General features: G+C 33.6%; 1 pseudogene; it reads right to left on the reverse strand.

The window, feature by feature from the left end:
- Nucleotides 1-3,700: 3,700 nt before the first annotated feature.
- On the reverse strand, nucleotides 3,701-18,731 carry LOC140955819 (uncharacterized; annotated as a pseudogene).
- Nucleotides 18,732-20,050: the final 1,319 nt, after the last annotated feature.

A 20,050-nucleotide genomic window follows, 5' to 3' on the forward strand; every position in this document is an offset into this window, starting at 1 on the left:
GCATTGTAGTTTATAATTGTGATAAGATGAGTCAATTTGTAGAGGAAAATAAGGCTTTAAAGAAAGCATGCATTGTAGTTTATGCTTGCTAGTCAAAGATGTGTTTTCAACAAAAGAGGCTTAGGTTATCAACCCAAAAAGAATAAAAACTATTTAAAAAACTATTTTGTTAAAGCCAAATAATCATATAACCCAAACTCAACATGCAATTATTGTAGAAGCATTGGTCACTTGATTTATGTATGTCCTATGAAAAAGGGCAAAGTGAATAATATGACTTGGGTTCCAACAGGAACCACCACTAACCACAAAGGACCAAAAAAGGTATGGGTACCAAAAACCTCATCTTAATTTTATATGTGTAGAAGTCAAAAGAATATGAGGAGTGGTTCTTGGATAGTACTTGCTTAAGACACATGACTGAGGATGATTCATTATTCTCAAGCAATAACAAGTGACACGACCAAAAAATTGATGTCTTCTTCTAAATCCAGTAGTGTCGAAGTAATAAATAACTCGGCAAGACCAAGGTCGAACCACAAGGAGGTTAACTATATAAATTGTAAATAACAATAACACAACAACAACAACAATAATAATACTAATAATAATTAGTAGTACTAAGACTACTACTACTAGTAATAGTGGTGGTGGTGGTGGTGGTAGTAGTAATGATAGTAATAATAGTAATAGTAATAGTAATAATAAAGAGGACTTTGAGATGTAAGATTAATGTGATGATTAAACAATGATAAAAACAAATGTTAAGGTTAGAGGATCCACTAATGGTATTTCAAACAAATATATTATAAACTCTTATTACTCAACTAGAAACCTTACACAAAAGAGGTTCCAATCATATTATAAATTGTTAACATGATTACATTTATCTTATTTGAGTAATGCCAATACTTGTAAAAATTATCAAGTATTCATGGTGATAGCTTATGTTAACAACAAATCAAGTTCCTTTCATAGCACAGGAGTAAGTTATACATACGGTTGGGCCATGAAAGTGCCAAGCATTTATTGTACCAAGGGTTGTTCAACATAAATCTAGATTAACCATTTAACAAACAAGGTATTAAGAGTGAGCAAGATAATAAATATAAAACATGTTAGTATCAAGCATTAAAGTCCATGTTGAGTTTATATTATACTTATTCTTACACCATTAGTGTAACCTTTTCACCTTGACATAATAGATTTAGCTAAACATAATGAAAGAAATAAACATAAATAAACAAGATAAGAACATAATTATATAAGTAAAGGAAAGGAAATAAAAAGCACAAACAAAAGATTAATATAACATAAAATAAAACTTAAACATTACAAAATACAAAGAAATAGAGCAAGAGCATGATCTTGATCTGAACACCAAGATGCCTAAATGCATGGCAAATGCCTTCTTTTATAGGCCAAAATTTGGAACTATTGATTTAATGAATAATTATTGAGTGGGTGGCCACATCTTGACTTTGTGACAATCTTTATCTTCTTGTATGAACAAAACGTCAGAATTTGAACCACCTTTACTCATGAAAGTTCTAGGAAATTGTCTCAGCTTTTCAGGAAAAAAAATTAAGATCATTTAGACTTCTAGAACTCGAGATATGGGCTGAACACTAAACAGTGTGGGCTACAGGACAAATTCAGACTTCTCCGTTGTTGCTAAAATTTGGACATGAAAACGGCATTTTTAAATCTTGGACTCCACATGAAAGTTTTAGGCCTATGTCTTATCTTTTCATCCATATAAAGCAGACCTAAATCTGAGATCTACAGCTCCAGATATGACCCAATTATCGAATAGTGTTCCAGTTTGGATTGAACCAGCATCACTTTTCTAAGCTTCACCCTCTCTTTATCTTCACAATTTTAATAGTTGAATTCATCAATCAATCCTTTGATTTATGTGATAGGCCTGCATTTAAGATGAACATTTACTATATATTAAGGTATCTTATAGTATCAGACTTGTTATTATAAAAAAATGCTTTAGTTAAGGAGTTATTAATACTTCAAGTGCAAAATGATGATATAAAACCTTGATAAAAATACACTTGTAAGTACTAATCACCCCCCAACCAGCTTATTACTAGTCCCCAGTAATCAAAGCGTTAAAATAGAAAAATAATTTGCAAGTTCCACAAAATAAGGTATTCATCATTCAACTTCCATTAATCTATTCAGATAAACAAACTCTCATTAAATTTATATTTTTGCTTCTTATTTCTTAAACAAGATATTAATAAACCTTATTTTTATGTGCTCAATGTATGAAAACATAGATGATGGGGCTTTTATTGGGAAAAAACAATATCATGTTCTAATGTTTAAGATTAACTTTCTTGGGTTGGGATTATTATTTTTTTCTTTTTTTTATATACACATATAACTTAAAACACAATACATTTTTAACACATGTAACGAGTTTTCAGCTAATGACTCCCAAGCCAGTTGGTCTTAGGGCATTAGGTGTAGGTGTTGAGACACCCCTACAAGCTTAGTAACTCGGGATGCAGATACTGATACGTAGATAGTGCAATGTTTGATTCCCTTAAGCTTTTCTCCTTAATCCATGTAACAAGCTTTGGGCCAATAGCTCCCAAGTCAATTGACTTTAAGGTATTAGGTATTAAAACACCCATTTGGGCTTAATTGCTTAGGTTAGGAAGGCTACGAAACCAAACTTATCTACGTTTTTATTATCATCAATATTATGAATTTTTTTTCTTTTGCCAATTATATACTATCCCTTTCCCTTAGTTGTTACCTTGAACAAAAGAACATAAATAATGTAATAATCCAATGTGCAACCCACAATCATATGTTAAAGTGTGTGTGTGAAAATGAAGGTTTAAGAATACTTGTTAAATGAGTATATGAGTAGAATCAAGTGATAACAATGCGAGAGTTTGTAAACCTGAATATTTCAAGAAGTATTCTGCTAGACGTTGGTAATGATATTTACTAAGATGCATTTTAAAAGTCAATAAAATTTCCTCCTTACTCTGCCGTCCTCATAAGAATACTTACTAAGATGCATCTCAAGAGTTAATAAAACTGACTTCTTACTCTGCCATCCTAATAACAATTTTGTCAAATGGTTTTAATAATAGCAAAAAAAGTTAGTAAGTTAGTTATTTTTTATGTCAACTACTACCCTCTCCCCTCAACCAAAAGGAGACATTGTTCTCCATATCCTAAGGTACAAAGATAGAGTATAGAAGACATCACTTGAAACAGCGAACAATGACAAACTTGAAACACACTTAAACAAATATAAGAAGTAGCAAAACAAAATAATATGCTATTAATAAAACCAAAAGACACAAGGTTTCACAAATGAAGGCTCAAATCTAATCTAAGCTTTTTACAGCTTTTCTTAGTTGAATAATTTAGGCGACTCATGCAGGGATCAATGGCAGGATTAAAGATTGTAGTTAGTCAATCAATTATTCAGCAGTAGCAGCAGAGATTATGATTTGTCATGCCGAAGATGTTAGAAATTCCTGTTCCACAACTTGATCCAGAAAAGACAACAACTTATCATATAAACCATTAACATTTAACAACCCTATAGGTTTATGGTGAATGTACAGTTAGGCCCAAGAGGAAATATGAAAGATCTCTTCTAATGTGCCCAGACCACCTAGTAAGGCAATGAAGGTATCAACATGGTTAAACATGACATTCAGTCGATCAGACATTGTGGGATCTGTAGTTCCTCTGCAATTGTTTTTCCAGTGATGTCCCCATGTGCTAAAGTTTTGAGGACAACCCCCAAAACTTGACTTCCTCTTAAAAATACAACTATTGACACACCCTCTATTAACCCAAGGATGCCTCTCTCATACACTAAATGAATCTTTCTAGCAGCTAGAAGTTGACCAAAATGATTTACTGATTCTAAAAACTCTTTTTCTTTCTCAGAACTGGATCCACCGAAAACACAAATATTTCTTATGTGATGACTTGAGGAACCTGCCATTTCTACACACTTCTATATTTGATGAATGTATGAGTTAAGTAGAAATGAAGGGAAGGAAGAGAAAAATTTATAGATGAGAAATTAAAAATGCAATCATACAACCTATATGTAGGCTAACTATAGTCTCTCTCTCTCTCTCTCTCTATTAATTATTTATTTTGAAAAGGCATGTGTATGTACAGGTAGTTTTGATTGTGGCTCATATCTTTCTTTGGTTTTATGTCCAAGAATGGCTTAAACGCACTTTATGGGTCGGGGATAGGCTTCCCATCTAGTTTTCTTAAAAACTGGCAAACATGGTATTTTTTAGTCAAATTCCTAGGATTAAGTCAAGCATGTTCTTTATGGAATTGTGGCCATAAATCATGAATTGCACAATGCACATCCCCATTAGGATGCATCTCAATGGTCAACAGAAGATTATCTAAAGACCCCTTACTTAGGTCATCCTTAATGAATTATATTTTATCTTCACGGTTTACATATATCATTTCTAAAGAATTACATGTCGCATTACAAGTCCATCTGGCACATCTATAACAGACTTTCAGTCGTTTTACATGATGTTTCTTTGCAAAAGTGCTTTTACATGTTCCAAACATATGTGAAATGAAAGAATTAGAGGACTCACTTGATAATCAGACCTTTGCTTCAATTAACCAGCGAATATCTTCATGAATTCTATGATTCATTAACAACCTCAATCTTGCACACCTAGCATGGTAAATTTTTGTAATCACATTTGGATGCAAAGCGGGAAAATACCTTTTTAATTTTCCAAGCGTGGTGTCTATTTTCAAATGAGATTTGGAGAAGAGATTCAAAAAAAGGGAGAAAGAGCAAAGAATTGTACAAATATATAGAGATATCAGTTATTATAGGAAACTGAAAATACTAACTTAAGTTATGGAGTACCGTTATCCGCCATTTGACATGGGTGAGAGAGAGATTAGCAAAACAAGAGTTACACCAAAATAAAACACAAAACAATGTGAGAAAAAGAATCACGCTTTATATACAGGATCACTCAATTCAATAGTCATTTTCAACCGAAAAATTATCAAAATAAACTTCAAACGATGCCCATTTACCTTGAAAACATTGCCATTCTTTGGATTTTTGATATCACAGGCCCCATATAGATACACATGTTTCACAATAAAAGGACCGCTCCATCTTGATCTTAGTTTTCTAGGAAATAAATGGAGTCGAGAATTGTAAAACAAGACTTTTTGACCAGCATTGAATGTTTTTCTCAATATTTTCTTGTCATGAAACTCTTTGATTCTTGCTTTATGAATTCTTAAATTGTCATATGCATCATTTCTTATTTCCTCAAGTTTATTTATTTGCAATTTTCGCAGCTGACTAGCATCATCAAAGTTTGAATTGAAAGCTTTAGTATCACAATAAGCTTTATGTTTAATTTCCACAGGCAGCCTAAAGTGCATCATTAAGTCTTAAAGACCAGTTGACACGACCAAAAGCTTGATGTCTTTTCCCAAGTGCAGGAGTGTCGAAGTAATAAATAACCCGGCAAGATCGGGGTCGAACCACAGAGAGGTTAATTGTATAAATTATAAATAACAACGCAACAATAACAATAATAACGATAATAATAACAATAGTAGTACTAGTAATAGTAATAATAATAATAATACTCAGTACGTGGCGTTGTTATACCTGAGAATGATCTAAAAGATCGGGTCACAGGTTTCCAGCCGATATACTGAGTTTATGAACAGATAATAGTAATAATAATAATAATAACAACAACAACAACAATAATAAAGAAGAGAAGGAAGAAATTAATGAGAACTTTGAGATGAAAGATTAATGTAAGGATTAAACAACGATAAAAACAAATGTCAAGGTTAGAGGATCCACTAATGGTACTTCAAACAAGTATAATATAAACTCTTATTACTCAATTGGAAACCACACATAAAGGAGGTTCCAATCAGATTATAAATTGTTAACATGATTACATTAGTTATCTTATTCGAATAAAGCTAATACTTGTAAATGTTGGCAGGCATTCATGATTATAACTTATGTTAACAACAAATCAAGTTCCTTTCATAGCTCAGGTGTCGGTTATACCATACAGTATGGGCTATGAAAGTACCAAGTATTTGTTGTACCAAGTGTTATACAACATAAATCTAGATTAACCATTTAACAAGCAAAGTATTAAAAGTGAACAAGATAACAAATATAAAACATGTTAGTATCCAACGTTAAGGTCCATGTTAAGTTTATATTATACTTATTCTTACACCATTAGTGTACCCTTTTCACCTTGACATAATTAACTTAACTAAACATAATGAAAGAAAGAAACATAAATAAACAAGATAAGAACATAAATGAGAAAGAAGTTAACTAAGTAAAAGAAAGGAAATGAAGTGCATAAACTTGATATTAATGAAAGCAAGACATAAGCAATACAAAGAGAGAAAGCAAGAGCATGATCTTGATCTGGAAACCAAGATGCCTCAATACATGGTAAGTGCCTCCTTTTATAAGCCAAAATTTGGAACTATTGATTTGTTGACTAATTGATGAGTGGGTGGCCACATCTTGACTAGATAACAATCCTTATCTTCTTGTCTGATCAAGACGTCATTGCTAACATCATAATTTGCCCAGAATCCTCAAGAATGTTCTAGGAAATTGTCTCATCTTTCCAACAAAAAAAAGATGAGGTCATTTGGACTTCTAGAACTCAAGATATGGGCTGAACACTAAATAGTGTTTGGGCTGCAGGACAGCTTCGGACTTCTTCGATGTTCCTTCAATTTGGACTTCAAAACGACCTTTTCAAATCTTGGGCTCCTCATGAAAGTTGTAGGCTTTTGTCTTACCTTTCCATCCATATAAAGTGGACCTAAATCCGAAATCTAGAGCTCCAGATATGATCCAATTACCGAGCAATGTTCCGGTTTGGACTGCACCGACATCTCTTTTCTAAGTTTGGCCATCTCTTTGTCCTTTAACTTTCAATGCTTAAACTCATCAATCAATCCTTTTTATTTATGTGATAGTCCTGCATTTAAAATGAGCATTTACCATAAATTAAGGTATCTTATAATATCAAACTTGTTATTATAAAACATGCTTTAGTTAAGGAGTTATTGATACTTCAAGTGCAAAATGATGATATAAAACCTTGATAAACATGCACTTTTAAGTACTAATCACACCCCCCAACCAGCTTATTACTAGTCCCTAGTAATCTAAAGCGTTAAAATAGAGAAACAATTTGCAAGTTCCACAAAGCAAGGCATTCATCATTCAACTTCCATTAATATATCCAGATAAACAAACTCTCATTAAATTTATATTCCTGCTTCATACTTCGTAAACAAGATATTAATAAACCTTCTTTTTGTGTGCTCAATGAAAACATAGATGATGGGGCTTTTGTTGGAAGAAAACAATATTATGTTCAAATGTTTAAGGTGAACTTCCTTGGGTTGGGATTTTTTTTTTTTTTCTCTTTTTTTTTTTCTTTTTTTTTTCTTTTTATTTATATACACATACAACTTAAAACACAATGTATCTTTAACCCATGTAACGAGTTTTTAGGCTAATGACTCCCAGACCAGTTGGTCTTAGGGCATTAGGTGTTGAGACACCCCTACGAGCTTAACAACTCGGGTTGCAGATACTGATACGTAGATAGTGCAATGTTTGATTCCCTTAAGCTTTTCTCCTTAACCCATGTAACAAGCTTTGGGCCAATAGCTCCCAAGTCAGTTGACTTTAGGGTATTAGGTGTTAAAACACCCCTTCGGGCTTAATTGCTTAGGTTAGGGAGGCTACGAAACCAAACTTATCCACGTTTTATTATCATCAATACTATTTTTTTTTTTCTTTGCAAATTATATACTATCCTTTTCCCTTAGTTGTTACCTTCAACAAAAGAACATAATTAATGTAATAATCCAATGTGCAACCCACAATCATATGTTAAAGTGTGTGTGTGAAAATGAAGGTTTAATAATACTTGTTAAATGAGTATAGGAGCAGAATCAAGTGATAACAATGTGAGAGTTTGTAAACCTGAATATTTCAAGAAGTATTCTAATAGGCCTTGTTATGAATATTGCAAATAACCATTAGAAAATTTTTACTACGATGCGTCTCAAGAATACCTCTTTACTCTGCCATCCTAGTAATAACAGTTTTGCCAAATGGTTTTTTTTTTAAAAAACAACAACAGTTAGTCAGTTAGTTTTTTTTTTTTTTTAAAACTACTACCCTCTCCCCCCAACCAAAACGAGACATTGTCCTCAATGTCCTAAGGTAGAAAGATAGAGTATAGAAGACATCACCTGAAACAGCGAACAATGACAAACCTGAAACACACTTAAACAAATATAAGAAGTAATAAAACAAAATAATATGCTATTAATAACACAAAAGACACAAGGTTTCACAGATGAAGGCTCAAATCTAATCTAAGCTTTTTACGGCTTTCCTTAGCTGACCAATCTAGGCGACTCATGCAAGGATCAATGACAGGGATGAAAGATTGTAGTTGGTCAATCAATTGTTCAGCAGTAGCAGCAGAGATTATGATTCGTCGTGCCGAAGATGTTAGAAATTCCTGTTCCACAGCTTGATCAAGGAAAGACAACAACTTATCATAAAAACCATTAACATTTAACAAACCTATAGGTTTATGGTGAATGTGCAGTTGGGCCCAAGATGAAATATGAAAGATCTCTTTCAATGTGCCCAGACCACCTGGTAAGGCAATGAAGGCATCAGCATGGTTAAACATGGTATTCAGTCGGTCAGACATTGTTGGGACCTGTAGTTCCTCTCCAATTGCTTTTCCAATGATGTCCCCAGTTGCTAAAGCTTTGGGGACAACCCCCAAAACTTGACTGCCTCCTAAAAATGCAGCCATTGACACACCTCCCATTAACCCAAGGCTACCTCCCCCATACACTAAATGAATCTTTCTCTCAGCTAGTACCTGACCAAGATGATTTGCTGATTCTAAAAAACTCTTTTTCTTTCCCAGGACTGGATCCACCGAAAACACAAATATTTCTTATATGATGACTTGAGGAACCTGCAATTTCTACACACTTCTATATTTGATGAATATATGGGATGAGTAGAAATGAAGGGAAGGAAGAGAAGAATTTATAGATGAAAAAGTGAAAATGCAATCATACCACCTATATGTAGGCCAGCTGTAGTCTCACAAACTCTCTCTCTCTCTCTCTCTCTCTCTTTATTAATTATTTATTTTGAAAAAGCATGTATGTACAGGTAGTTGTGATTGTGGCTCACATCTTCCCTTGGTTTTACGTCCAAGAACGGCTTAAACGCCCTCTATGGGTCGGGGATAGGCTTCCCATCCAGTTTTCTTAAAAACTGGCAAACAGGGTCTTTTTTAGTCAGATTCCCAAGACTAAGTCGATCATGTTCTTTATGGAATTGTGGCCATAAATCATGAATTACACGATGCACATCTCCACTAGGATGCGTCTCAAGGGTCAAAAGACCCCTTACTCAGGCCATCCTTAATGAATTGTATTTTATCTTCACGGTTTACAGATACCATTCCTAAAGAACGACATGTCGCATTACAAGTCCATCTGGCACATCGATGACAGACTTTCAGTCGTTTTGCACGACGTTTCTTTGCAAAAGTGCTTTTACCTGTTCCAGGCATGTGTGAAATGAAAGAATTGGAGGACTCACCTGATAATCGGACCTTTGCTTCAATTAACCAACGGATATCTTCAGGAATTCCATGATTCATTAACAACCTCAATCTTGCACACCTAGCACGATAAATTTTATTAATCGCATTTTGAGGCAGAGCGGGAAAATACCTTTTCAACATTTCAAGAGTGGTGTCCATTTTAAAATTAGAATTGGGGAAAATATTCAAAGAAGGGAGAAAGAGCAGAGAATTGTACAAATATATACAAATATCAGTTATTTGGGAAACTGAAAGAACCAACTTAAGTCACGGAGTACCGTTATCCGCCATTTGACCGGGGTGAGAGACTAGCAAAACAAAAGTCACACTAAAAAGCAACAAAAAAAATGTGAGAAAAACAAAATAATCAACCTTTATCAATAAGATTATTCAAACCAATGGATTCATTTTCACTAGGAAACTCATCAAAGTAAGCTTTTAAACGATGTTCATTTACCTTCAAAACATTGTCATTCTTTGGATTCTCAATATCAAGGGCCCCATAAGGATACACATGTTTCAAAATAAATGGACCGCTCCATCTTGATCTTAGTTTTTCAGGAAATAAATGGAGTTGAGAATTATAAAGCAAAACTTTTTGACCAGTATCAACTTTTTGACAATTTTCACAAGTTTTGCAGAATGCATGTGTGTCCTTGAACATGGTGGGCCAATAAAATCCATTTTGTAAGATTTTTGCAGTCGTCTCTCTTGATGAGAATTGACTCCCACATGCTTCAGAATGACAAAGTTTAATGACATTACTTACCTCATTGTCGGGAATGCATTTTTGAAATATTTGATCAGGACAATTTTTGAATAAGTAAGGGTCATCTAAGTAAAAGTTCTTCACTTCGTTCAAAAACTTTCCTTTGTCTTCGGTACTCCAGTGAGCTGGCAAATCTCCTGTTGCAAGAAAATTGATATTTTTAGCAAACCAAGGCATTGAACTGAGAGAAAGTAAGGATTCTTCAGGAAAGTAATCATCGATTGGTGTGATGTCAGATATCAAATCTGTTGTCACTCTTGACAAAAGATCGGCATCAATATTTTCGGTGCCTTTTTCATCCGTGATTTCTTCCTGAGAATAAATCATTTGCAAATCTTCATATTCATCCAACTCAATTTTACTCAAAGTAGATTCAAGTTGATCATGAACTAATTCTTCAATATGATCTACTTCTTGTAAATCTTTATCATCTCCAGGCTGCTTGCAAACGTTGAAAATATTCATCTCTAATGTCATGTTTCCAAAAGATAACTTCATGAGTCCATTCCTACAATTAATCAATGCATTAGAAGTTGCAAGAAACGGACGTCCTAAAATAATAGGAAATGAATTACATGCTTCAACAGGTTGCGTGTCCAAGACAATAAAATCCACAGGATAAATGAATTTATCGACTTGTACTAACACATCTTCAATTATTCCTCTAGGCACTTTTACAGATCTATCGGCGAGTAAAAGAGTTACAGAAGTTGGTTTTAACTCACCTAGATTGAGACTTTGAAAAACTGAATATGGAAGTAAATTCACACTAGCTCCAAGATCAAGTAAGGCTCTTTCAATTTTATGTTCTCCAATAAAGCAAGAAATTGTAGGACAACCAGGGTCTTTATATTTCAAAGCATTATTGTTCTGAAGAATGGCACTTACTTGTTCGGCTAAAAAGACTTTCTTTTTCACATTCAGTTTTCTCTTCACAGTGCACAGATCTTTCAAAAATTTAGCATAGGAAGGAACCTGTTTAATAGCATCCAACAAAGGTATATTGATCCTTACCTGTTTGAAAATTTCAAAGATTTCAGAGTTGTGATTGACTTTCCTTTGTTTGGTCATGGCATGAGGAAATGGAAGTGCTGGCGGGGAATCAACCTTTTCTTTGCAATGTTCAGGTTCAACCCCTTCCTTACCCTCAGAGATAGACTCATCATCTTTCTCACAAGGTTCAAGAATGGGTTTTTCAATAACCTTACCACTACGAAGAGTGATGACTGATTTGACTTGATCCATGTGTTGGCTTCCAGAACCACTTGCATTTGCATTGTATTGCCCCTTTGGATTTTGCTGTGGTTGAGAAGGAAACTTACCTTTCTCTTGGAAACTGAGAGCAGTTGTTAATTTTGCAAGAGCATCTTTAAAATCGGTCATGCTTTGAGCAAGTTGAGTATTGATTGTCTCCTGCTTTTCAATGAATGCATGCAATGTTTCCTCAAAATTTCTTCTAGGAGGTGGAGCATAAGGAGGTGCATATCCATGAGAATTTTGGAAATTATGGTGTGCTTGAAACGGTGGCTGTGAAGTTTGTGTATTATTGTTGTCACTCTTCCAACTGAAATTTGGGTGATTTCTCCAACCAGGATTGTATGTTTGCGAGTATGGGTTATGGTTGGGCCTTTGGAAACTGTTTAAAGCATGGGCTTGTTGATGGAGGCATTCCTTAAAAGAAGGCAAAGTTGGACAATTATTTGTTGCATGCTCATTTGTTTCACAGATTTGACATACAATGTCTTGAACAGATTTTAATTGACCACTCTTTTTCAATTCTAGTGCCTCGACTTTTCTAGCTAAAGATGCAAACTTGGCTTGAAGGTCATGATCTTCCCTAAGGTTGTGCATACCTCCACTAGATGTATGAGGTTGAGTTTTACTTGGTGCCTCATAAGTACCTGTGGTATCCCAATTTTGAGCATTTTCGGCTAGCAAGTCTAGGTACTCCATTGCTTCATTAGGGTCTTTATCTTCAAAGGTTCCATTGCACATCAATTCAACCATTTGCCTATCTCTAGGTGTTAAACCTTCATAAAAATGTGAAACCAATCTCCATGTTTCAAAACCATGATGAGGGCAAGTATTAAGCAAATCTCGATACCTATCCCAACATTGGTAAAATGTTTCTTCTGGTTTTTGAGTGAAAGTGATGATTTGTCTTTTGAAAGAATTTGTTCTGTGAGATGGAAAAAACTTCTTTAAAAATTGTTGTTGCATTTCATCCCAAGCACGAATAGATCCTGGTCTCAAATTTTGTAGCCATGTTTTAGCTTTATCTTTTAATGAAAAAGGAAAAAGCTTTAATCGAATGGTGTTCATGCTACAATTTGAGTTATTATAGGTATTACAGACCTCCTCAAATTCCCTTAAATGCAAGTATGGATTTTCTAAGTCTAAGCCATGAAAAGATGGTAAAAGTTGAATAATGCCTGGCTTAAAATTAAAATGAGATGCATCAGGAGGGAAAACTATGCATGAGGGTGCACTTGTTCTTGTGGGATTCATGTGGTCTCTAAGTGTTCTCATACGGTTATTCTCATTATTCTCATTATGAAGCGATTGATTATCTTCTTCGGCCATATTTTCTGAAAATGATGAAGATACCCTATAAAGTCGACCACTTAATGTACGTGACCAAACTCTCATGCACGTGTAAGAAGAGAATAAAAGGAAGAAAAGAAAATAGAAGAAAAAGAAACAAAACAAAACAAAGAAAACAAAAGTTAAATAAAATGAAAAGTGAAAAGAGAAACTAAATTAAATATTATAATTTATACAAGAATTTACCTCCCCGGCAACGGCGCCAAAAACTTGACACGACCAAAAGCTTGATGTCTTTTCCCAAGTGCAGGAGTGTCGAAGTAATAAATAACCCGGCAAGATCGGGGTCGAACCACAGAGAGGTTAATTGTATAAATTATAAATAACAACGCAACAATAACAATAATAACGATAATAATAACAATAGTAGTACTAGTAATAGTAATAATAATAATAATACTCAGTACGTGGCGTTGTTATACCTGAGAATGATCTAAAAGATCGGGTCACAGGTTTCCAGCCGATATACTGAGTTTATGAACAGATAATAGTAATAATAATAATAATAACAACAACAACAACAATAATAAAGAAGAGAAGGAAGAAATTAATGAGAACTTTGAGATGAAAGATTAATGTAAGGATTAAACAACGATAAAAACAAATGTCAAGGTTAGAGGATCCACTAATGGTACTTCAAACAAGTATAATATAAACTCTTATTACTCAATTGGAAACCACACATAAAGGAGGTTCCAATCAGATTATAAATTGTTAACATGATTACATTAGTTATCTTATTCGAATAAAGCTAATACTTGTAAATGTTGGCAGGCATTCATGATTATAACTTATGTTAACAACAAATCAAGTTCCTTTCATAGCTCAGGTGTCGGTTATACCATACAGTATGGGCTATGAAAGTACCAAGTATTTGTTGTACCAAGTGTTATACAACATAAATCTAGATTAACCATTTAACAAGCAAAGTATTAAAAGTGAACAAGATAACAAATATAAAACATGTTAGTATCCAACGTTAAGGTCCATGTTAAGTTTATATTATACTTATTCTTACACCATTAGTGTACCCTTTTCACCTTGACATAATTAACTTAACTAAACATAATGAAAGAAAGAAACATAAATAAACAAGATAAGAACATAAATGAGAAAGAAGTTAACTAAGTAAAAGAAAGGAAATGAAGTGCATAAACTTGATATTAATGAAAGCAAGACATAAGCAATACAAAGAGAGAAAGCAAGAGCATGATCTTGATCTGGAAACCAAGATGCCTCAATACATGGTAAGTGCCTCCTTTTATAAGCCAAAATTTGGAACTATTGATTTGTTGACTAATTGATGAGTGGGTGGCCACATCTTGACTAGATAACAATCCTTATCTTCTTGTCTGATCAAGACGTCATTGCTAACATCATAATTTGCCCAGAATCCTCAAGAATGTTCTAGGAAATTGTCTCATCTTTCCAACAAAAAAAAGATGAGGTCATTTGGACTTCTAGAACTCAAGATATGGGCTGAACACTAAATAGTGTTTGGGCTGCAGGACAGCTTCGGACTTCTTCGATGTTCCTTCAATTTGGACTTCAAAACGACCTTTTCAAATCTTGGGCTCCTCATGAAAGTTGTAGGCTTTTGTCTTACCTTTCCATCCATATAAAGTGGACCTAAATCCGAAATCTAGAGCTCCAGATATGATCCAATTACCGAGCAATGTTCCGGTTTGGACTGCACCGACATCTCTTTTCTAAGTTTGGCCATCTCTTTGTCCTTTAACTTTCAATGCTTAAACTCATCAATCAATCCTTTTATTTATGTGATAGTCCTGCATTTAAAATGAGCATTTACCATAAATTAAGGTATCTTATAATATCAAACTTGTTATTATAAAACATGCTTTAGTTAAGGAGTTATTGATACTTCAAGTGCAAAATGATGATATAAAACCTTGATAAACATGCACTTTTAAGTACTAATCACCAGTCTTTTCTATTAGGGTTCACTGTTTTCTCCAAGATCTGCTTGATCTCCCTATTAGCAAGCTCTACGTGTCCACTTATTTGAGGGTGATAAGGGGTGGCAACTTTGTGTGTAATTCGATATTTCTTCATTAAAGAATGAAATGGCTTGTTGCAGAAATGTGTTCCACCATCACTTATCATGGCTCGAGAGATTCCAAATCGACTCAAAATATTGTCTTTCAAAAACTTTATCACTATTTTGTGATTATTGTTTCGACTTGGAATTGCCTCTATCCATTTTGAAACATAATCTACTGCGACTAATATGTACACGAAACCAAATGATGGAGGAAATGGACCTATGAAATCTATACCCCAACAATCAAAGATCTCAATGACAAGAATAGGATTTAAAGGCATTATGTGACGTTTTGAAATAGATCCCAACTTTTGACAATTTTCACAAGTCTTGCAGAATGCATGTGATTCCTTGAACATGGTGGGCCAGTAAAATCCACTTTGTAAGATTTTTGCAGTTGTCTTTTTTGACAAGAAATGACCCCCACATGCCTCAGAATAATAAAATTTAATGACACTACTTACCTCATTGTTAGGAATGCATCTTCAAAATATTTGATCAGGACAATATTTAAATAAATACGGGTCATCCCAATAAAAGTTCTTCACTTCGTTCAAGAACTTTCTTTTGTCTTCGGTACTCCAATGAGCTGGCAATTGTCTTGAAACAAGAAAATTAACAATATTAGCAAACCAAGGCATTGTAGAAATAGAAAGTAAAGATTCATCGAGAAAGTAGTCATCAATTGGTGTGATGTCAGATTTCGAATCATTGTCAATGTTGAGAAATAATCTGCGACAACATTTTCGGTGCCTTTCTTGTCTTTGATTATCATATCAAATTCTTGAAGTAACAAAATCTATCGCACCAATCTAGCCTTAGAATCTTTCTTAGAAAGAAGATATTTCAATGCTACATGATCACTAAAAACAACAACAGGTGAACCAACAAGATAAGACCTGAATTTATCACATGCAAATACTATTGCAAGTAATTATTTTTCAGTGGTGGTGTAGTTCATTTGAGCACTATTTAAAGTTTTACTTGCATAGTAAATCACATAGGGTTTCTTATCTTTTCTTTGTCCTAAGACAGCACCCACGGCATAATCACTAGCGTCACACATTATTTCAAAAGGTAATGACCAATCAGGAGGTTGAATGACAGGAGTAGAAGTAAGCAAATTTTTTAGTTTAACAAAGGCTTCTTCACAATGTTCAGTCCATTCAAAAATATTATCATTTGTTAGAAGGTTACTCAATGGCTTAGATATTACACTAAAATATTTGATGAACCTTTTGCAAAAACTAGAATGTCCTAAGAATGATCTAACATCTTTAACAGATTTTGGTGTTAGCAAGTTGGAAATTAACTCAATTTTAGATTTGGCAACTTCAATTCTTTTCAATGAAACAATGTGACCAAGTACAATGTCGTTTGTTACCATAAAGTGACATTTTTCCCAATTCAGTACAAGATTCTTCTCTTCACACCTGCTCAAAACCTTTTCTAAGTTAGTTAAACAATCATCAAATGAATCACCAAAAACAAAAAAATCATCCATAAAAATCTCAAGAAAACATTCAACCATATCACTGAATATGATAAGCATGCATCTTTGAAACGTGGCTGGTGCATTATATAATCAAAAAGGCATCATTCGATATGAAAAGGTACCAAATAGACATGTGAAAGTAGTCTTCTCTTGATCTTTTAATGCAATTTCAATTTGATTATAACCTAAATAGCCATCTAGGAAACAAAAAAATTCATGACCTGCAACTTTTTGTGTATTTTCAGAGTTTGTAATAACTTACCTTCTTGATGTGCATTAAGTTTGGAAGAGATTATTACCGGAAAAATTTTATTTTCTCCAAAAAATGAGTATTTGAAATTAAATGGTAACAGTTTCAAATCAGGTTTTGGTGGTTGAACACTTGAAGGTATGGACTTAATCTTAATTGATCGTGGTGGAAATTCTTTAATTTATGGTCTCCAAATACATGCCTTCGATTCTTCCTGAAAATAGACCATTTGCAAATCATCAAATTCATCAATCTCAGTTTCAGTGGAAGTGGTTTGAAATTGATCATGTACTTTTTCAATAAAGTCCACTTCCTGTAAATCATTATCATCTCCAGATTGCTTGTAAATGTTGAAAATATTCATCTCCAATGTCATATTTCCAAATGATAGCTTCATCAGTCCATTCCTACAATTAATGAATGCATTAGAAGTGACAAGAAATGGATGTCCTAAAATGACAAGAATTAAATTACATGCTTTAACAGGTTGTGTATCCAAGACAACAAAATTTATAGGGTAAATAAATTTATCAACTTGTACCAACACATCCTCAACTATTCCTCTAGGCACTTTTACAAATCTATGAGCAAGTAAAAGAGTTACAGAAGTTGATTTTAACTCACCTAGATTGAGATTTTGAAAGACTGAATATAAAAGTAAATTCATACTAGCTCCAAGATCAAGTAAGGCTATTTTAATTTTATGTTCTCCAATAAAGCAAGATATTGTAGGACAATTAGGGTCTTTATATTTCAAAGCATTATTGTTCTGAAGAATAGCACTTACTTCTTCAGCTAAAAATGCTTTCTTTTTCACATTCAGTTTTTTGTTTATAGTGCACAGATCTTTTAAAAATTTAGCATAGGAAGGAATGTATTTAATAGCATCCAACAAAGGTATATTGATCCTTACATATTTGAAAGTTTCAAAGATTTCAGAGTTGTGATTGACTTTCCTTTGTTTGGTCATAGCATGAGGAAATGAGAGTGCTGGCGAGGAATCAACCTTTTTTTTACAATGTTCAAGTTCATCCTCTTCCTTACCCTCAGAGATAGACTCATCATCTTTCTCACAATGTTCAAGAGTGGGTTTTTCAATAACCTTACCACTATAAAGAGTGATGACTGATTTGACTTGATCCATGTGTTGGCTTCCAGAACTACTTTCATTTTGCATTGTATTGCCCATTTGGATTTTGCTGTGGTTGAGATGGAAACTTACATTTCTCTTGAAAACTAGGAGTAGATGTTAATTTTGCAAGAGTATCTTTAAAATCTGTCATGCTTTGAGCAAGTTAAGTGTTGATTGTCTCCTGTTTTTCAATAAATGCATGCAATGTTTCCTTAAGATTTCTTCTAGGAGGGGAAGCATAAGGAGGTGCATATCCATGAGAATTTTAGATTATGGTGAGCTTGAAACAGTGGCTGTGAAGTTTTTGCATTGCTACTATCACTCTTCCAACTGAAATTTAGGTGATTTCTCTAACCAGGGTTATACGTTTATGAGTATGGGTTATGATTAGGCCTTTGGAAACTGTTTAAAGCACAGGCTTGTTCATGAAGGCATTCCTTAAAAAAAGGCAAAGTTGGACAATCATTTGTTGAGTGTTCATTAGTTTCACAAATTTGACACACAATGTCTTGAACAAATTTTAATTTACCACTCTTTTTCAATTCAAATGCTTCGACTTTTCTAGCTAAAGATTCAAACTTGGCTTGGAGGTCATGATCTTCCCTAAGGTTGTGCATACCTCCACTAGATGTATGAGTTTGAGTTTTACTTGGTGCCTTATAAGTACCTGTGGTGTCTCAATTTTAAGCATTTTCAGCTAGCAAGTCTAGGTACTCCATTGCTTCATTAGGGTCTTTATCTTCAAAAGTTCCATTACACATCAATTCAACCATTTGCCTATCTCTAGGTGTTAACCCTTCATTAAAATGTGAAACCAATCTCCATGTTTCAAAACCATGATGAGGGCAAGTATTAAGCAAGTCTCGATACATATCCCAACATTGGTAAAATGTTTCTCATGGCTTGTGAGTGAAAGTGATGATTTGTCTTTTGAAAGAGTTTGTTCTATGAGATAGAAAAAACTTCTTTAAAAATTGTTGTTGCATTTCATCATAAGCATGAATAGATCCTAGTCTCAAATTTTATAACCATGTTTTAGCTTTATTTTTTAATGAAGAAGGAAAAAGCTTTAATCTAATGGTGTTCATGCTACAATTTGAGTCATTATAGGTGTTATAGACCTCCTTAAATTCCCTTAAATACAAGTATGGATTTTCTAGGTCTAAGCCATGAAAAGAAGGTAAAAGTTGAATAATGTCTGGCTTTAAATTAAATGAGATGCATCAGAAGGGAAAACCATGCATGAGGGTGCACTTGTTCTTATGGGATTCATGTGGTCTCTAAGTGTTCTCACACGGTTATTCTCATTATTCTCATTATGAAGCGATTGGTTATCTTCTTCAACCATATTTTCTGAAAATGATGAGGATACCCTACAAAGTCTACCACTTAATATACGTGACCAAACTCTCATGCACGTGTAAGAAGAGAATAAAAGGAAGAAGAAAACAAAATAAAAGGAAACAAAGTTAGATACAAGAAAAGTGAAAAGCAAAAATAAAATAAATACTATAATTTGTACAAGAATTTACCTCCCCAGCAACGGCGCCAAAAACTTGACATGACCAAAAGATTGATGTCTTCTCCCAAGTGCAGAAGTGTTGAAGTAATAAATAACCCAGCAAGACCGAGATCGAACCACAGGGAGGTTAACTATATAAATTATAAATAACAATTACACAACAACAACAACAATAATAATAATACTAATAATAATTAGTAGTACTAATACTAGTAGTAGTAGTAATAGTAGTAGTAGTAATAATGATAGTAATAGTAGTAATAAAGAGGACTTTAAGATGTAAGATTAATGTGATGATTAAACAATGATAAAAAAAAAAATGTTAAGGTTGGAGGATTCACTAATGGTACTTCAAATAAGTATAGTATAAACTCTTATTACTCAACTGGAAACCATACATAAAGGAAATTCCAATCAGATTATAAATTGTTAACATGATTATATTAATTATCTTATTCGAGTAATTCCAATACTTGTAAATATTATCA

This window comes from Populus alba, chromosome 7 (assembly GCF_005239225.2).
Source record: "Populus alba chromosome 7, ASM523922v2, whole genome shotgun sequence".
Classification (NCBI taxonomy): Eukaryota; Viridiplantae; Streptophyta; class Magnoliopsida; order Malpighiales; family Salicaceae; genus Populus; species Populus alba.